Source organism: Cherax quadricarinatus, chromosome 69 (assembly GCF_038502225.1).
Source record: "Cherax quadricarinatus isolate ZL_2023a chromosome 69, ASM3850222v1, whole genome shotgun sequence".
NCBI lineage: Eukaryota > Metazoa > Arthropoda > Malacostraca > Decapoda > Parastacidae > Cherax > Cherax quadricarinatus.
In genome coordinates, this window is record NC_091360.1 from 13386010 (window position 1) to 13403388 (window position 17379).

Below are 17379 nucleotides of genomic sequence, written 5' to 3' on the forward strand. Positions count from 1 at the left end.
CATCATCACTAGTTGCAGGCAGTTTTTTAATTAAATCGTCATGCAACTTCCTAGCCTTTTCACATATGATCGCTTGAGAGACGCTATCTCCTGCTATCTGTTTTTCATTTATCCACACCAATAAGAGTCTCTCAACATCTTCCATCACTTGCGATCTTTGTTTCGAAAACACAGTTAAACCTTTGGCAAGAACAGCTTCCTTGATTGTCTTTCTGGTGCCCACAATAGTAGCGATGGTTGATTGGGGTTTCTTGTACAGCTTGACTAGGTCGGCTATACGCACTCCACTTTCATACTTATCAATGATCTCTTTCTTCATTTCAATGGTAATTCTCACCCTTATTGGTGTAGGGTTGGCACTAGAAGCTTTCTTGGGGCCCATGGTCACTTATTTTCCCGAAACAGCACCGAAAACACTGTAATAATACGAAATATTCCGAGTGTATGCTTGGATGTTACCGCGGAGGCTGGCTGGTAAACAATGGGACGGGCGGCACATGTGAGGCTGGCTGAGGGCGCACATTGGACGCGTCTCGGACGAAAATCAGTGAGCGGGTTTTTAATCGGTATGTGCGGCAAAAATTTTGCGATTAAAGTAAGCGGTATGCGAAATAATCGCTATGTGATGCCATCGTTATGCGGGGGTCCACTGTACTCTCCAGATCATAAAGGACCAAACAAAAGTTACAGTACCAGAGTCAGAAATAAAGGAAGCCATGTTACTAGGATCCCATGGTAGAAAAAGTGTTATGCTTAGATTTCACCCACATGACAGGAAAAAAGACTTAATAATTGCATCTATTAAAGTAAAGAAAGAGGTATACATAAACGAGTGTCTTGCCAAAAAACGTCAGAACCTCCTGTATAGAGTCAGAAAACTTAAGCGGGAGAATAATGACACAATGCACCAATGCTTCACATGGGATGGGAAAATTCTAGTTAGGAAAACAAATGTAGGTCAACTGTACACAATCACGAACGAGAATGATCTATCACGATTTCTCAGGGATACTAATCTTACAGAGAATAACTAAACAATGTCCAACTTAAAAGCCTACGTAGTGTAGTGTACGTTTTGCTCCATTATTGTTCAAATGTCATAGTACAATCTCTTAGTAATTAAATAATCAACTACCTCATTTTGTGATTTTACTAGTAAGCATAAGTCACCTTATGTAATTTTCTTATTTACTATTGTTTGCTTAAATATTAGCTGAATTGATACTTTCTCTGTCCATATTAATACCTCATATTTTTTTAAATAATGTTAATTGATATTACTTACTAAAATTAATAATTAATTACCATTTTTACTATCAGTACAATTTACTCTTAACATTTCTGACATCATTTAATTACCATTACTTGTCTAATTACCATAACCTGCTTTAATACCACATTTACTATCTTAGAGTACTCTTAATTACCTTGTACTGCCAAATAACCTCTAGTATAACTACCAGTGCAATACTGAATCCAAATAACTGTTCTTAAAATTTAATACTTGAAATAAACATTACTTTTTCACTTTTTTTTTTTTTTGCTAATTAATCTTTTTTTGCAATCATTATTACTTACTAAAATTTTATTAAACACCATATTTACTACCAGTCAATTTTACTTTTGTACATTAATCATTATTTTAAACTTTTCATAACATTTTGTTGCCAAATTTTCAAGTTTGTATATTCAACTCCAACCTTTATATTATCCTTTGTACCTGTGTACCTGTCTACCATCTTACTATCATATTATAACCAAGTCATTGCCATTGTTATTTTTTACTTATTATTCTTTTGGTACTTTAATCTGCGAATTTTATTTTGTCAATTTAAATCTAGTTATACTCTGGATCTTGTTAACAACTTATATCAGACCCTAGCGCAATTGCAAGTACTATTTTAATTTGTATTTTTATATTATAAGTTTATACCTAGTTGTACTTTAGCTCATTCTAGCTCAATACATAGACAACAATAAATTCATTATATTAGACCTTAGTGCAATTACAAGAGTGAGTCTAGTGCCACTTGTAATTTTTTTTTTTTTTTTTTAGTATTAGTTTATACCTAGTTGTACTTTAGCTCATTCTAGCACAACACATAGACAATATCAATTTCATTATGTTTATTAGTGACTATACTCTATATGGCCAAAGTGCTTTAGCTATATACTTATCCAAACCTCCCACCACTACAGAAATCAGTATTAGAACTCACCACATAATACAGGATATAAACAACCACTATTTAAACCTAAAAGATGAATGATCACGTTGACCCTGATCTAAACCTCCATAATCTAACACACAATCAAAACTTACTGGAAAGTAACTGCCTTTATTACACAGCATCACAAGCCAGCACTATCCTGAACACTGCTCAAAGTCTATCATCAGTTCTTAACTACAACATCAGGTCCTTAAGAAAACACTATGATGACCTCCTGGTACTCCTTGAGTCACTAAAGACACCCTTCTGCATTGTTCTTACTGAGACCTGGCTTAAGCAGGACACAATTGATACCTACCCACTACCAGGATACACAGCAATCCACAACTGCAGACCACACCAAGTTGGGGGTGGTACTGCAATCTATTACTCTAACCAACTATCTTGTATTAGCACTAATTGCTTTAGTGATGAATATGGGGAATACATTTTTGCTAATTTTACTGTAAAAAACCTCAAGACGCCTATAACAGTCGGTGCCATATACCAGATACCACACACAAACATCCCAAATTTCAGTGAGAATCTAAAGTCACTAATAACAAACAGACAAATGAACAAGCACCACCTTCTCTTAGCTGGAGACTTCAATATCAACCTTGGCCTACCAGATGATCAGACTGTAACTGATTTCATCAACAATATGAACAACGCACTTCTCATACCAACAATAACTAAACCAACCAGGCTGACTGAGACAAGTGCAACCATAATAGACCACATATGGACCAATATACTAGCCCCCCTTAAATCTGGGATAATCACAGACAGCACTACTGACGACTACCCAACCTTCCTCTTAACAAACATTAGTAAGCCACCACTCGAATACAACAAAGTTTCATTTAGACTCCATGATGAGGCCTCAATAAGTGTGAGGGAAAAGTTCAATAGATAGGAGTAGAGAGGGAGTATATAGTAACAATAGTTTCATTGCCGGCTACTTGTTAAGGTAGGGTAAGTCAAGCTCCCGCTATTCCCGCCTTTTTTCCCCCACCCCGAAAGTGATAGTTTGACTGCCGGCTGCTTGTTAAGGTAGGGTCAGTCTAGCTCCCGCTATCCCTTCCCCTCCTTCTTCCCCCCCCCCCCAAAAGGTGACGTGTGGGGCTCCGGTCCAAACAGTAATCACTAGACTCACAGCTCCCAGCACTACTCTTGGATGACAGAGAGGGTCACCTGCCAATCAACGAGCAGAACTGATGGAGATGGACTAACGTCCTGAGACTTCCCCTTTTTGGATTTAACTACCTGTGCACCTGTATGAAATTGCAGGACGTAACCCCTCATCATTGCAGTGGTAAAGAACCTGCTTTTCCTGTCATCAGGATATAATACTCACGGCTATACTGTGAAGAACGAACCGGTGGTTTATAACCAACACCTGCGACCCCCCCCCCAATCATCAGCAATGGCTACAATTTCAACAACACAGTGTCACCAACACCAGACACCCCTATATATATTAGCATTGAATTCAGTTATCATTTACATTTTTCATTTTTCATTTTCTTTAATGTAGGATTAATATTTCATATTTAAGTGTTTTATATTTTCTATATAATAAAGTGTTTATGTTTGTCTGTTATTATTTCTTTTTCTATTCATTAATTTTCCTGAGGAGGAGCCAGCCTGGGTAATACTGTCTGAAGTTGTTACAGGGCTGAGTAAGCCTTCACAAGTGGCAACCTTGCCAGGATCAACTCTACTGAATCAAGATTCAACTCCATCTCGAATCTACCATTGGAACTTCAACGCCGCATACCACAGACGGTTACCACCAGCCATGAGTAATCATTCTCTATGGTAGGACTACAGTACAGGTATTTAAAAGATTTGGTGATTGTTAGTCTCAATTTATTGTAAGTCAAGTCAAGGCAGGAATACTAGTTAATTCTGCCATCTGTTTTTGTGTGAGCTTGAAACACTTTGGAGGATTAGACTCTATTGACCCGAGATTTTCCAGTGACAATTTGTTTCATTGAGCTCTTTATTATATCAAGGGAACTGTCATAGGGCACTCTTGATTTGTTGGTGAGAAGATTGGATGGTCAAGTGACCCCATTCTACTTACTGTTTGTTCGGAGCCGGCATAGAACCCTTCGTTTTAATTAATACATATTGTTTAATTGAAGTAGGGATCGAGCCCTCTGGTTTATTTATAGTTTGAGCGGAGCAGGAACTGAACCCTCCATTTTCTTTAATACCCGTTTCATTTCCCCTGATAGTTTAAGTTATTCTTGCAAGTATGGATGAATACCAGTTTTGGATGAATGCTGGAAGTAAGCTAGGAATAACAGGGAAAAATTTAGAATCTTTCATTAGTGCTAAGATCCAGGAAAGACTTGAAAGAGAGAGAATTGAGAGAGAAGAAAGACAGAAAGGGAAAGAGAAGAAGAAAAGGAGAGAGAGAGAATCGAAAGAGAAGAGAAAAAGGAGAGAGAGAGAATTGAGAGAGAAATCCAAGAAAGACAGAAAGAGAGAGAGAAGACAAAAAGGAGCGTGATAGACTTGATCGTGAGGAGAGAGCTAGAGTACGTGAAGAACAGGTTAATTAAATTAAGAGAACTTGAGGAAAGAGCAAAGGATAGAGAAGTTGAGGAAAAAGCTAGAGAGCATGAGGAAAAAGCTAGAGAACGTGAGGAAAAAGTTAGAGAACTTGAGTTAATAGAGAGAGAAAAGGATCGCGAGCTCGAAAAATCTCGCCTTGAATTAGAGAACAGAAAGTTAACTTTTACACAACAACAATTAGAGCAAGGAGTAATGGAACAAAGTGCAGTCAGTGCACATATTCCAACACCTAATTTACCTCCCTTCACAGAGGGGGAAGACATAACTTCATACATTATCAAGTTTGAAAATACCACTACCCTCTGTGAATGGCCTGCTGAAACCTGGGCTACCAGGTTAGGAATGTTATTTTCCGGTACAGCTTTGAATGTCTATGCAACTTTGTCGCAGGATATTATATGTAATTATAACCTACTGAAGAAGGCAATCCTTAAAGCATACCAAAAAACCACTAATTCTTACAGGAAAGATTTCAGGTATGCCACCTTACAGCCGGGCCAGAACTTTCAGCAGTTACAGGTAACACTCTTTCGTTTGTTCGACTTTTGGATAGAGAGTTCAGGAATTGATCGCAGTTATGAATCTCTTAGAGACTTCATGGTTGCTAACCAGTTCCTGAAAGCTCTTCCTCACCAGATACGAACATTCATTAGAGAACGTAACCTGATTAAAGCTGAGGAAGTTGCTAAGGCTGTTGACCTGTATGCTGAGGCTCACAATTCCTATAAAGACCTAAAGGGATCAAACCCTAAGGGCAAGGGTTCATCAGACCTTAAGAAATCAAAGCCTCTAATGACTTCTTTTATTCCTGTTTGTCATTTGTGTGGTGTTAAGGGACATAAACGTCCAGATTGTCCTTCTAAGAAGGTCCAAAAAGTTGGAAGATGTTTTAAAGACTGTAATGACAAAGCACCCTTCTGTTCAAGAACAGTTAATGGACTTAATGTATCTACCATTTTACGAGACACTGGATGCACATGTATAGTCATTTCTGATAAGCTGTTCCCTAACCTTAAAGAAACTCATTCCTCTGCTATACTTTCAGACTACTTGGGCCGTACGGACACTTGTCCTACCATCCGTTGTTACATTAGGTCTAAATGGTTCACAGGTTGGTCTGAAGCCGTACTAGCTCCCATCACTTCTTGCTCCGTACTAATAGGTAATGTAAAAGGTGCCATTCTTCCTTCTGAGGTTGACCTTTCATCAACAAAGGTGGACATAAGTGTTTCAGATCCTCTTCCTGTAGAGTCAGAGAAGCCCCTCGAAAGTTCAGATGAGACAATGTCTCATGAGATTCATGTGGGATTAAAAACCAGTGATGCTACTCTCGAAAGCGAGGTAGTAGGATCACCGGTTCACTTGTTAGATGAAAGTGAAGATATCACCTCCGATACCATAAATGTCTTGACTAGGGCTCAGACCAAAGCCCAGGTTTCTCCTACTGTCCATCCTTTGATTTTCCCTGACTTTAAGCCTTTAGATATATCGAAGGACTCCTTTGTCAATTTCCAACGTAATTGCCCTTCTCTTCAGAACTGCCACAATGCCGCTAAACAAAATCAAGTTATCCAAAGGAAAAACTTTTCATATAAATTTGAATATATAAAAGGTATCTTGTACAAGTCAGTATTCAAATTAAATTCAGATGAGATGGAACAACTAAGACGGAATAGTCTAAGTCAATGCAGAGAGACTGTTCTTAAAATGGTTCATGACCTGCCAGTGGCCGGACATTTCTCGCATCGTAAAACCTTAAATAAAATTAGGGAAACCTATTTTTGGCCAAAAATGTCCTCAGATATCACTACCTATTGTAGATCGTGTAAAGTTTGCCAACTGTCATCCTCCCGAGGTACCAGGCGAGTACCTATGGTCAAAATGCCAGTCTTTACGGTACCTTTTGAAAGAGTAGCTATTGACATTGTTGGTCCTTTATCTCCACTGTCATCTGGGGGACATAGATATATATTAACATTAGTTGATTATGCTTCGAGTTTCCCCATAACTACTACAGAGGTGGCTGAAGCCCTTTTGTCCATCTTCTCCAGAGTGGGCATCCCTAGAGAAATTTTGTCTGACTGTGGGAGACAATTCACATCTGTCTTAATGCAACATCTATACCAACTTCTGGAAGTGAAGCCTCTCTTCACCACACCCTATCATCCCAGCTGTAATGGGAGGATTGAGCGCCAGCATTCGATTCTCAAGTCCATTTTAAGGAAACTTTGCTCCCTTAAACCTAAGGAGTGGCATCGTTACCTACCCTGTGCTTTGTTTGCCATGAGGGAAGTTCCCAGTGACTCTTTGGGGTTTTCACCTTTTGAACTTCTCTATGGTAGACAGGCCAGAGGCCCATTGTCCATCCTTCATGACTTATGGACTAATGAGGAGATGAGTGCTGAGGTTCCGTCTTCTTACCAGTTTCTCCTTGACCTTAGATCCAAACTTGAGGAGACCTCTGACATAGTTTCGAAAAACCTAAGCTTATCAATGGACCAGTACAAAACCTATTTGATTCCAAAAGTCAGAGGAGAAGTTTTAAAGTAGGAGATGAAGTTCTAGTACTTTTGCCTATCAAGCCAAATAAATTATTAGTAGCATGGAAAGGTCCATATAAAGTATTAAAAATTTGTGGGAAAGTTGACTACCTCATAGAAGTCAAGGGGAAACCTAAACTTTATGATATCAACATCCTTAAGAAATATTACCGAAGAAATTCGGTTAACTGCCTTAATAACTTTGACTTAGTTTTTCCACACGAACTTGATACGACAACTGAAGAATGTAAGGTGTGCGTACTTGACACCTCTAACTTAGAATATGATGAACTACATGACTTGATGACTATTGACCACTCGGGCGCAAGCAACATTAATATTAATGAATCTTTGGATGACCATAAGAGACATGAACTACTTCAATGTGTGAGTAACTTTTCAGACGTCTTTACTGATATTCCAAGTGTTACCTCCATGGTAGTCCATAAGATTGACTTAGTGACGGACAATCCTATCAAACGAAAATTATACCCAGTTCCAGTTCACCTTAGGGATGCATTTGACCGAGAGGTAGATAAATTATTAAAACTAAAGATCATTGAACCTTCAGTATCTTCATATTGTTCACCAGTAGTCATGGTTAAGAACGAGGATAATTCATATAGACTTGCTATTGACTTCAGAGGCCTTAATGCTATAACTCGGTGGGATGCTGAGCCTATGCCCTTAATAGATAGCGGTCTACACAAATTTTATGAAACTTCCTTCTTTTCAGAGATTGATATTGCACAGGCATATCATCAAGTAATGTTAGATCCTTCTCTAAGCAGTACACCGCTTTTCCTACACACCAAGGACTGATGCAATATAGGACTATGCCCTTCGGTTTGGTAACTTCCTGTGCAACCTACGTGAGACTGATGAGAAAGGTCTTGGGTAATATGCTAAATGTTTCAGTTTATTTTGATAACATTTACATAATGACATCCACGTGGGGCGAACATATCCAAACATTAACATCAGTTTTGCATTGGTTACGCTCACATGGCCTCACTGCCAAGCCGAAGAAATGCTTCCTTGGGTATAACAAGATTAGATATCTTGGACTGATACTTTCTAATAACTCTCTGGAGCCTCTCCCCAGTAAGATCAAAGCTTTATTAGAATTTAGATTCCCCAAAACCAAGAAGCTCATGCGCAGCTTTCTTGGTTCTGTAAATTTTTATGCACGGTTTATCCCAAACTTTACTGATCTTACAGGCATCTTATCCGACTTCCTTAAAAAGTCTGTGAAGGAACCTCTTGAACTTTCCGACGTAGCTCGGGAAAAGTTTAATGAGATTAAAAGTATCTTTTCGAAAGACCCTACACTTAAGATTCCAGATATTATTAAAACATTTTGTTTAAGAACTGATGCCTCCAATACTGGCTTAGGTGCGGTGCTACTACAATACCACGATGGTAGTCCCTTCCCTGTATACTTCCTAAGCCGGAAACTCCTTCCCGCAGAAACGAGAAACTCCACCATAGAAAAGGAATGTTTGGCCCTTGTGTGGGGTATCTCCAAACTTAAATTTAATTTTCTGGGAAAAGAATTCATTTTAGAAACGGAACACAAACGTTTGATATACCTAGAAACTTTTAAGGGAACCAACAGTCGCCTCTTGAGGTGGACATTGGCACTCCAGGCTTTTAAGTTCCAGATTGTGTATATCAATGGTTCATCCAATTATTTCTCTGACTGGTTAAGTCGTGACAGTCAGTAGAAGATTTGTTGCCTTATGCGACTTCCACATGTTAGAACTTTTTCCTCGCCTATTCTTCTTATACTCCTTGACTATAAGTCTTGGTATGGGGGAGTGTGAGGGAAAAGTTCAATAGATAGGAGTAGAGAGGGAGTATATAGTAACAATAGTTTCATTGCCGGCTACTTGTTAAGGTAGGGTAAGTCAAGCTCCCGCTATTCCCGCCTTTTTTCCCCTCCCCAAAAGTGATAGTTTCATTGCCGGCTACTTGTTAATGTAGGGTAAGTCAAGCTCCCGCTATTCCCGCCTTTTTTCCCCCACCCCGAAAGTGATAGTTTGACTGCCGGCTGCTTGTTAAGGTAGGGTCAGTCTAGCTCCCGCTATCCCTTCCCCTCCTTCTTCCCCCCCCCAAAAGGTGATGTGTGGGGCTCCGGTCCAAACAGTAATCACTAGACTCACAGCTCCCAGCACTACTCTTGGATGACAGAGAGGGTCACCTGCCAATCAACGAGCAGAACTGATGGAGATGGACTAACATCCTGAGACTTCCCCTTTTTGGATTTAATTACCTGTGCACCTGTATGAAATTGCAGGACGTAACCCCTCATCATTGCAGTGGTAAAGAACCTGCTTTCCTGTCATCAGGATATAATACTCACGGCTATACTGTGAAGAACGAACCGGTGGGTTATAACCAACACCTGCGACCCCCCCCCCATCATCAGCAACGGCTACAATTTCAACAACACAGTGTCACCAACACCAGACACCCCTATATATATTAGCGTTGAATTCAGTTATCATTTATATTTTTCATTCTTCATTTTCTTTAATGTAGGATTAATATTTCATATTTAAGTGTTTTATATTTTCTATATAATAAAGTGTTTATGTTTGTCTGTTATTATTTCTTTTTCTATTCATTAATTTTCCTGAGGAGGAGCCAGCCTGGGTAATACTGTCTGAAGTTGTTACAGGGCTGAGTAAGCCTTCACAATAAGGAATTTCACAGCAGACCTAGAGACTGTTGACTGGCCTACAGAATTCTCCAATGCAACAGACATAGCCCCACTCCACAAAGGGGGCAGTAAAGCAACAGCAAAGAACTACAGACCAATAGCACTAACATCCCATATCATAAAAAAAAAAATCTTTGAAAGGGTCCTAAGAAGCAAGATCACCACCCATCTAGAAACCCATCAGTTACACAACCCAGGGCAACATGGGTTTAGAACAGGTCGCTCCTGTCTGTCTCAACTATTGGATCACTACGAGAAGGTCCTAAATGCACTAGAAGACAAAAAGAATGCAGATGTAATATATACAGACTTTGCAAAAGCCTTCGACAAGTGTGACCATGGCGTAATAGCACACAAAATGCGTGCTAAAGGAATAACAGGAAAAGTCGGTCGATTGATCTATAATTTCCTCACTAACAGAACACAGAGAGTAGTCGTCAACAGAGTAAAGTCCGAGGCAGCTACGGTGAAAAGCTCTGTTCCACAAGGCACAGTACTCGCTCCCATCTTGTTCCACAACCTCATATCCGACATAGACAAGGATGTCAGCCACAGCACCATGTCTTCCTTTGCAGATGACACCCGAATCTGCATGACAGTGTCTTCCATTGCAGACACTGCAAGGCTCCAGGTGGACATCAACCAAATCTTTCAGTGGGCTGCAGAAAACAATATGAAGTTCAACGATGAAAAATTTCTCAGATATGGTAAACACGAGGAAATTAAATCTTCATCAGAGTACAAAACAAATTCTGGCCACAAAATAGAGCGAAACACCAACGTCAAAGACCTGGGAGTGATCATGTCGGAGGATCTCACCTTCAAGGACCAAAACATTGTATCAATCGCATCTGCTAGAAAAATGACAGGATGGATAATGAGAACCTTCAAAACTAGGGAGGCCAAGCCCATGATGACACTCTTCAGGTCACTTGTTCTATCTAGGCTGGAATATTGCTGCACACTAACAGCACCTTTCAAGGCAGGTGAAATTGCTGACCTAGAAAATGTACAGAGAACCTTCACGGCGCGCATAATGGAGATAAAACACCTCAATTACTGGGAGCGCTTGAGGTTCCTAAACCTGTATTCCCTGGAGCGCAGGCGGGAGAGATACATGATTATATACACCTGGAAAATCATAGAGGGACTAGTACCAAACTTGCACACGAAAATCACTCACTACGAAAGCAAAAGACTTGGCAGACGATGCAACATCCCCCAAATGAAAAGCAGGGGTGTCACTAGCACGTTAAGAGACCATACAATAAGTGTCAGGGGCCCCAAGACTGTTCAACTGCCTCCCAGCATACATAAGGGGGATTACCAACAGACCCCTGGCAGTCTTCAAGCTGGCACTGGACAAGCACCTAAAGTCGGTTCCTGACCAGCCAGGCTGTGGCTCGTACGTTGGTTTGCGTGCAGCCAGCAGCAACAGCCTGGTTGATCAGGCTCTGATCCACCAGGAGGCCTGGTCACTGACCGGGCCACGGGGGCGTTGACCCCCGGAACTCTCTCCAGGTAAACTCCAGGTAATGCCAATGGTATTGACGACTGGACAGACATTTTTCTTAACAAAATACTTTGACTATACAACAAACATTGTCCTATAAAAATGAAACAGACCACGAATAAATGGCTTGGTTGCCCATGGCTAACCAGCAGCATTCTGAAATCCATTGATAAGAAACACCAATATGAAATGCAATATAGACAGGGCTTAATACACAAAGATATTCTTAAACAATATTCAACAGTTCTCACCAAATTAATAAAGAAAGCCAAACAACTGTACTACTCCAGCAGATTCACTGACACAAGAGGAGATATAAAAAAGACCTGGAAAACACTTTCCCAGATTCTGGGGACCCACAAACTGAAAAAAACAAGAATATTGTTCTAACTAAACCTCATGAAACACCACTGCTTCACACTGATACAGCTAACAAGATAAACGACTTCTTCTCAAACACAGGATATAATCTCGCCGGTAAAATCCCACGAACCAATGCCCATGCCGGGGACTACCTAGATGGGAATTTCCCAGATTCCTTCTATCTTGTACCAACTGAGCCCACGGAAGTCACTGCGATCATAGAGTCACTTAAAAATAACTCGGGGAATCTGTTTCACGTCCCACCATCGTTGTACAAGCGAGCGGCCCATGTCCTTTTGCATGCTATTACATTACTTTTTAACAAGTCACTAGAAACTAGCACTTTCCCGACACTACTCAAGACAGCAAGGGTTACACCAATACATAAAGGTGGTGACCCTACAGACATAAACAACTAGTATAGGCCAATATCAAACTTACCATTGCTATCCAAAATCTTCGAGAAACTCATGCACAGGAGACTATATTCATTTATAACATCACAAAACATACTCAACCCCTGCCAATTTGGATTCAGGAAAAATAAATGCACTAATGATGCAATTATAAAAATGCTAGACCTGCTATACAAAGCATTGGAAAATAAGGAATATCCGCTAGGAATTTTTATTGACCTAAGAAAAGCATTTGACACAGTAGACCACAGCATGCTACTCCACAAACTTGACCACTATGGTATAAGAGGCCATGCGCTTGCATATTTTAAATCCTACCTTTCTAATAGTTATCAGTATGTCACCATTAAAGACACAGCCTCATCAACACGGCCACTTGATACTGGAGTTCCACAGGGAAGTGTCCTTTTACCCCTGCTCTTCCTCATTTACATCAGTGATCTTCCAAACATATCCCAACACCTGAAACCCATTCTCTTTGCTGACAACACGACTTATGTCATCTCCCATCCTAATCTTGCCACCCTCAACACCATTGTTAACGAGGAGCTGCTCAAAATATTGACTTGGATGACAGCCAATAAACTTACACTTAACACTGGCAAAGCCTACTATATTACGTTTGGTAGCAGAGCAGGTGTTGCACAACTTAACATTAAGATCGACAACACTCTAATTGCCAGACATAATGAGAGCAAATTCCTTGTCCTATACCTCTACAACAACCTAAATTTCAGCACCCATATCCAACACATAACAAAAAAAGTATCCAAAACGGTGGGGATCCTCTCCAAGATACGATACTACGTACCGCAAATTGCCCTTCTCACACTATACCATTCACTTATATATCCATACCTCACCTATGCTATCTGTGCTTGGGGTTCAACTGCAGCAACACACCTAAAGCCAATAATAACCCAACTAAAAGCCGCAGTAAGAATAATCACTAAATCCCATCCCTGGCAACCCCCCTTCCCCCACTCTTCATAGATCTAAACTTACTCCCTGTTCAGAACATCCACACTTACTACTGTGCAATCTATATCTACAGGACCTTAAATTCCAATATTAACCTTGACCTAAAATGCTTTCTTGATAGTTGTGACAGGATCCACAGGCATAACACCAGACACAAACATCTCTATGACATTCCCCGTGTTCGACTAAACCTTTACAAAAATTCAATGTATTTCAAAGGGCCTAAAATCTGGAACACCCTACCTGAAAACCCTAGAACTGCAGACACATTCGTCACTTTCAAAACTACAGTTAGAAAACATCTTATCTCCCTGATCCACCCCGACAACTAACTACATGATAACCACCTGGTGGTTCACAATTACACTCATTCACCCACTGACTATAAACCCAGAAATACTAATCTTAATCTTAAAATAATAAATCCTAACTAGTCATAAGTTTGCCTATGTTACTCAAATATAGACACCTTGTATTGTGCCAAAACAAAAGCATTCACATTGCTAAACTCAAAAGTATGATGTAGTCACTTAGCCTTAATACTATAATCTGTAAGGACTTAATGTTAAGAATTAATCTAAGTCTGCTCGAAATGCCTAGCCATGCTAGGTGTCCTAGTGGCCCCCTCTGTAATTAGTATTTTATAACATGTAAACCACACAATACCCAAAACCTGTAAACCCCACATTGTAACCATTATAGAGAATAAACTTGAATTGAATTGAACCTGTCATAGCATGAGCCAGTTCAAGAGAGCCTAATATATGTAGCCAGAAAGTGAGGAGAGTGATTTTCGATACAGCTAACACATATATACCTATTATTGTGATCTGATCATCTCTTTAATGTTAATATCAATAATTAAGTTTATCTTATTCTTAGTATATCTCCTTATATTGTAACTGATTTTAACACAGTTGAGTTACATAACTGTTTCAACTTTTAAGGTTTGAATAAAAATATATTACAAGGATCCTAATGGAAATGTTAATTTCTTTTTCCTTGGGTTATCCTGGTGGGTAATGTACACATGTTACTATGTATAATAACTTGTTTAAATGTATTTATGTGTAGCTGTACCTAAATAAACTAACTTACTGAGTTATACTTGGTTAAATCTACATAATGAACCTTGAATATGACCATAAATGTGATAACAACACTAATATTAACAATATTGCTATGTGCCAAAAACACTCAAAACATAAACATAACTGCACCTAACACTGCACCTAACACAACACCTGACACAACACCTGAGCACCTAACACCTGACACAACACCTAAGCAACTAACACCTCACACAACACCTAACCAACTAACACCTCATACAACACCTGAGCAACTAACACCTCATACAACACCTGAGCAACTAACATCTCACTCAACACCTGAGTAACTAACACCTCACACAACACCTGAGCACCTAACACCTCACACAACACCTGAGCATCTAACACCTCACACAACACCTGAGCACCTAATACCTCACACAACACCTGAGCACCTAACACCTCACACAACACCTGAGCAACTAACACCTCACACAACACCTGAGCAACTAACACCTCATACAACACCTGAGCAACTAACACCTCACTCAACACCTGAGCAACTAACACCTCACAACACCTGAGCACCTAACACCTCACACAACACCTGAGCAACTAACACCTCACACAACACCTGAGCACCTAACACCTCACACAACACCTGAGCAACTAACACCTCACACAACACCTGAGCACCTAATACCTCACACAACACCTGAGCACCTAACACCTCACACAACACCTGAGCAACTAACACCTCACACAACACCTAAGCAACTAACACCTCATACAACACCTGAGCAACTAACACCTCACTCAACACCTGAGCAACTAACACCTCACAACACCTGAGCACCTAACACCTCACCAGAGCAACTAACACCTCACACAACACCTGAGCAACTAACACCTCACACAACACCTGAGCACCTAACACCTTACACAACACCTGAGCAACTAACACCTCACACAACACCTGAGCAACTAACACCTCACACAACACCTGAGCAACTAACACCTCACACAACACCTAAGCAACTAACACCTCATACAACACCTGAGCAACTAACACCTCACACAACACCTGAGCAACTAACACCTGACTCAACACCTGAGCAACTAACACCTCACACAACACCTGAGCAACTAACACCTCACTCAACACCTGAGCAACTAACACCTCACTCAACACCTGAGGAACTAACACCTCACACAACACCTGAGCAACTAACACCTCACACAACACCTGAGCAACTAACACCTCACACAACACCTGAGCAACTAACACCTCACACAACACCTGAGCAACTAACACCTCACTCAACACCTGAGCAACTAACACCTCGCACAACACCTGAGCAACTAACACCTCACACAACACCTGAGCAACTAACACCTCACACAACACCTGAGCAACTAACACCTCACACAACACCTGAGCACCTAATACCTCACACAACACCTGAGCAACTAACACCTCACACAACACCTGAGCAACTAACACCTCACACAACACCTGAGCAACTAACACCTCACACAACACCTGAGCACCTAATACCTCACACAACACCTGAGCACCTAACACCTCACACAACACCTAAGCAACTAACACCTCATACAACACCTGAGCAACTAACACCTCACTCAACACCTGAGCAACTAACACCTCACTCAACACCTGAGCAACTAACACCTCACAACACCTGAGCACCTAACACCTCACACAACACCAGAGCAACTAACACCTCACACAACACCTGAGCAACTAACACCTCACACAACACCTGAGCACCTAACACCTTACACAACACCTGAGCAACTAACACCTCACACAACACCTGAGCAACTAACACCTCACACAACACCTGAGCAACTAACACCTCACACAACACCTAAGCAACTAACACCTCATACAATACCTGAGCAACTAACACCTCACACAACACCTGAGCAACTAACACCTCACTCAACACCTGAGCAACTAACACCTCACACAACACCTGAGCAACTAACACCTCACTCAACACCTGAGCAACTAACACCTCACACAACACCTGAGCAACTAACACCTCACACAACACCTGAGCAACTAACACCTCACACAACACCTGAGCAACTAACACCTCACACAACACCTGAGCAACTAACACCTCACACAACACCTGAGCAACTAACACCTCACTCAACACCTGAGCAACTAACACCTCGCACAACACCTGAGCAACTAACACCTCACACAACACCTGAGCAACTAACACCTCACACAACGCCTAAGCAACTAACACCTCACTCAACTCCTGAGCAACTAACACCTCACACAACACCTAAGCAACTAACACCTCACTCAACACCTAAGCAACTAACACCTCACTCAACACCTGAGCAACTAACACCTCACTCAACACCTGAGCAACTAACACCTCACACAACACCTAAGCAATTAACACCTCACTCAACATCTGAGCAACTAACACCTCACTCAACACCTGAGCAACTAACACCTTACACAACACCTGAGCAACTAATACCAGACACACTCAACACTCATATCTGGCGCCTCGTCGCCTCAACACACTATATTTCATGGGTCAAACTCTCTATATATATCATCTAGCACATAAATGTTGTATTGTAATAAAGACAGGTGTCACTCACCTGTTAGAGAAGACAAACAACACAACAAGTGGTAACCAGAGTCAACTTGTTGGTTATTGTTGTTGTTGTTGGGGTTTATAAGGGCCACTAACAGCATGAGCCGTATTGAACCCGACTTCCTGATGTTCCAGGAAGTTTCGTTGCCTAAAGCTGGGCCATTTATTTATTTATTTATTTAGTAATTTAAGCATACAAACAGAGGTACAAAAAATACAGGTAAGAGCAGCATGCCAAAGCCACTTATATGCATAGCATTACGGGCTGGCTTAAAATTAACTTAAGATTAACTAAGCAATGATGAAATCAGTGATAAAACATTATTGTAAACAGATAAC

At 40.6% G+C, this 17379-nt stretch overlaps 1 long non-coding RNA gene across 1 annotated transcript in view; it reads right to left on the reverse strand.

Moving 5' to 3' along the window:
- The window catches only part of LOC138854782 (uncharacterized), a 36306-nt gene extending 19182 nt beyond the window's left edge, over positions 1 to 17124 (reverse strand). The window contains exon 1 of the long non-coding RNA XR_011393960.1: positions 17045 to 17124. This is a non-coding gene — a long non-coding RNA (uncharacterized lncRNA). The remainder of the gene's footprint in view (positions 1 to 17044) is intronic.
- Positions 17125 to 17379: the final 255 nt, after the last annotated feature.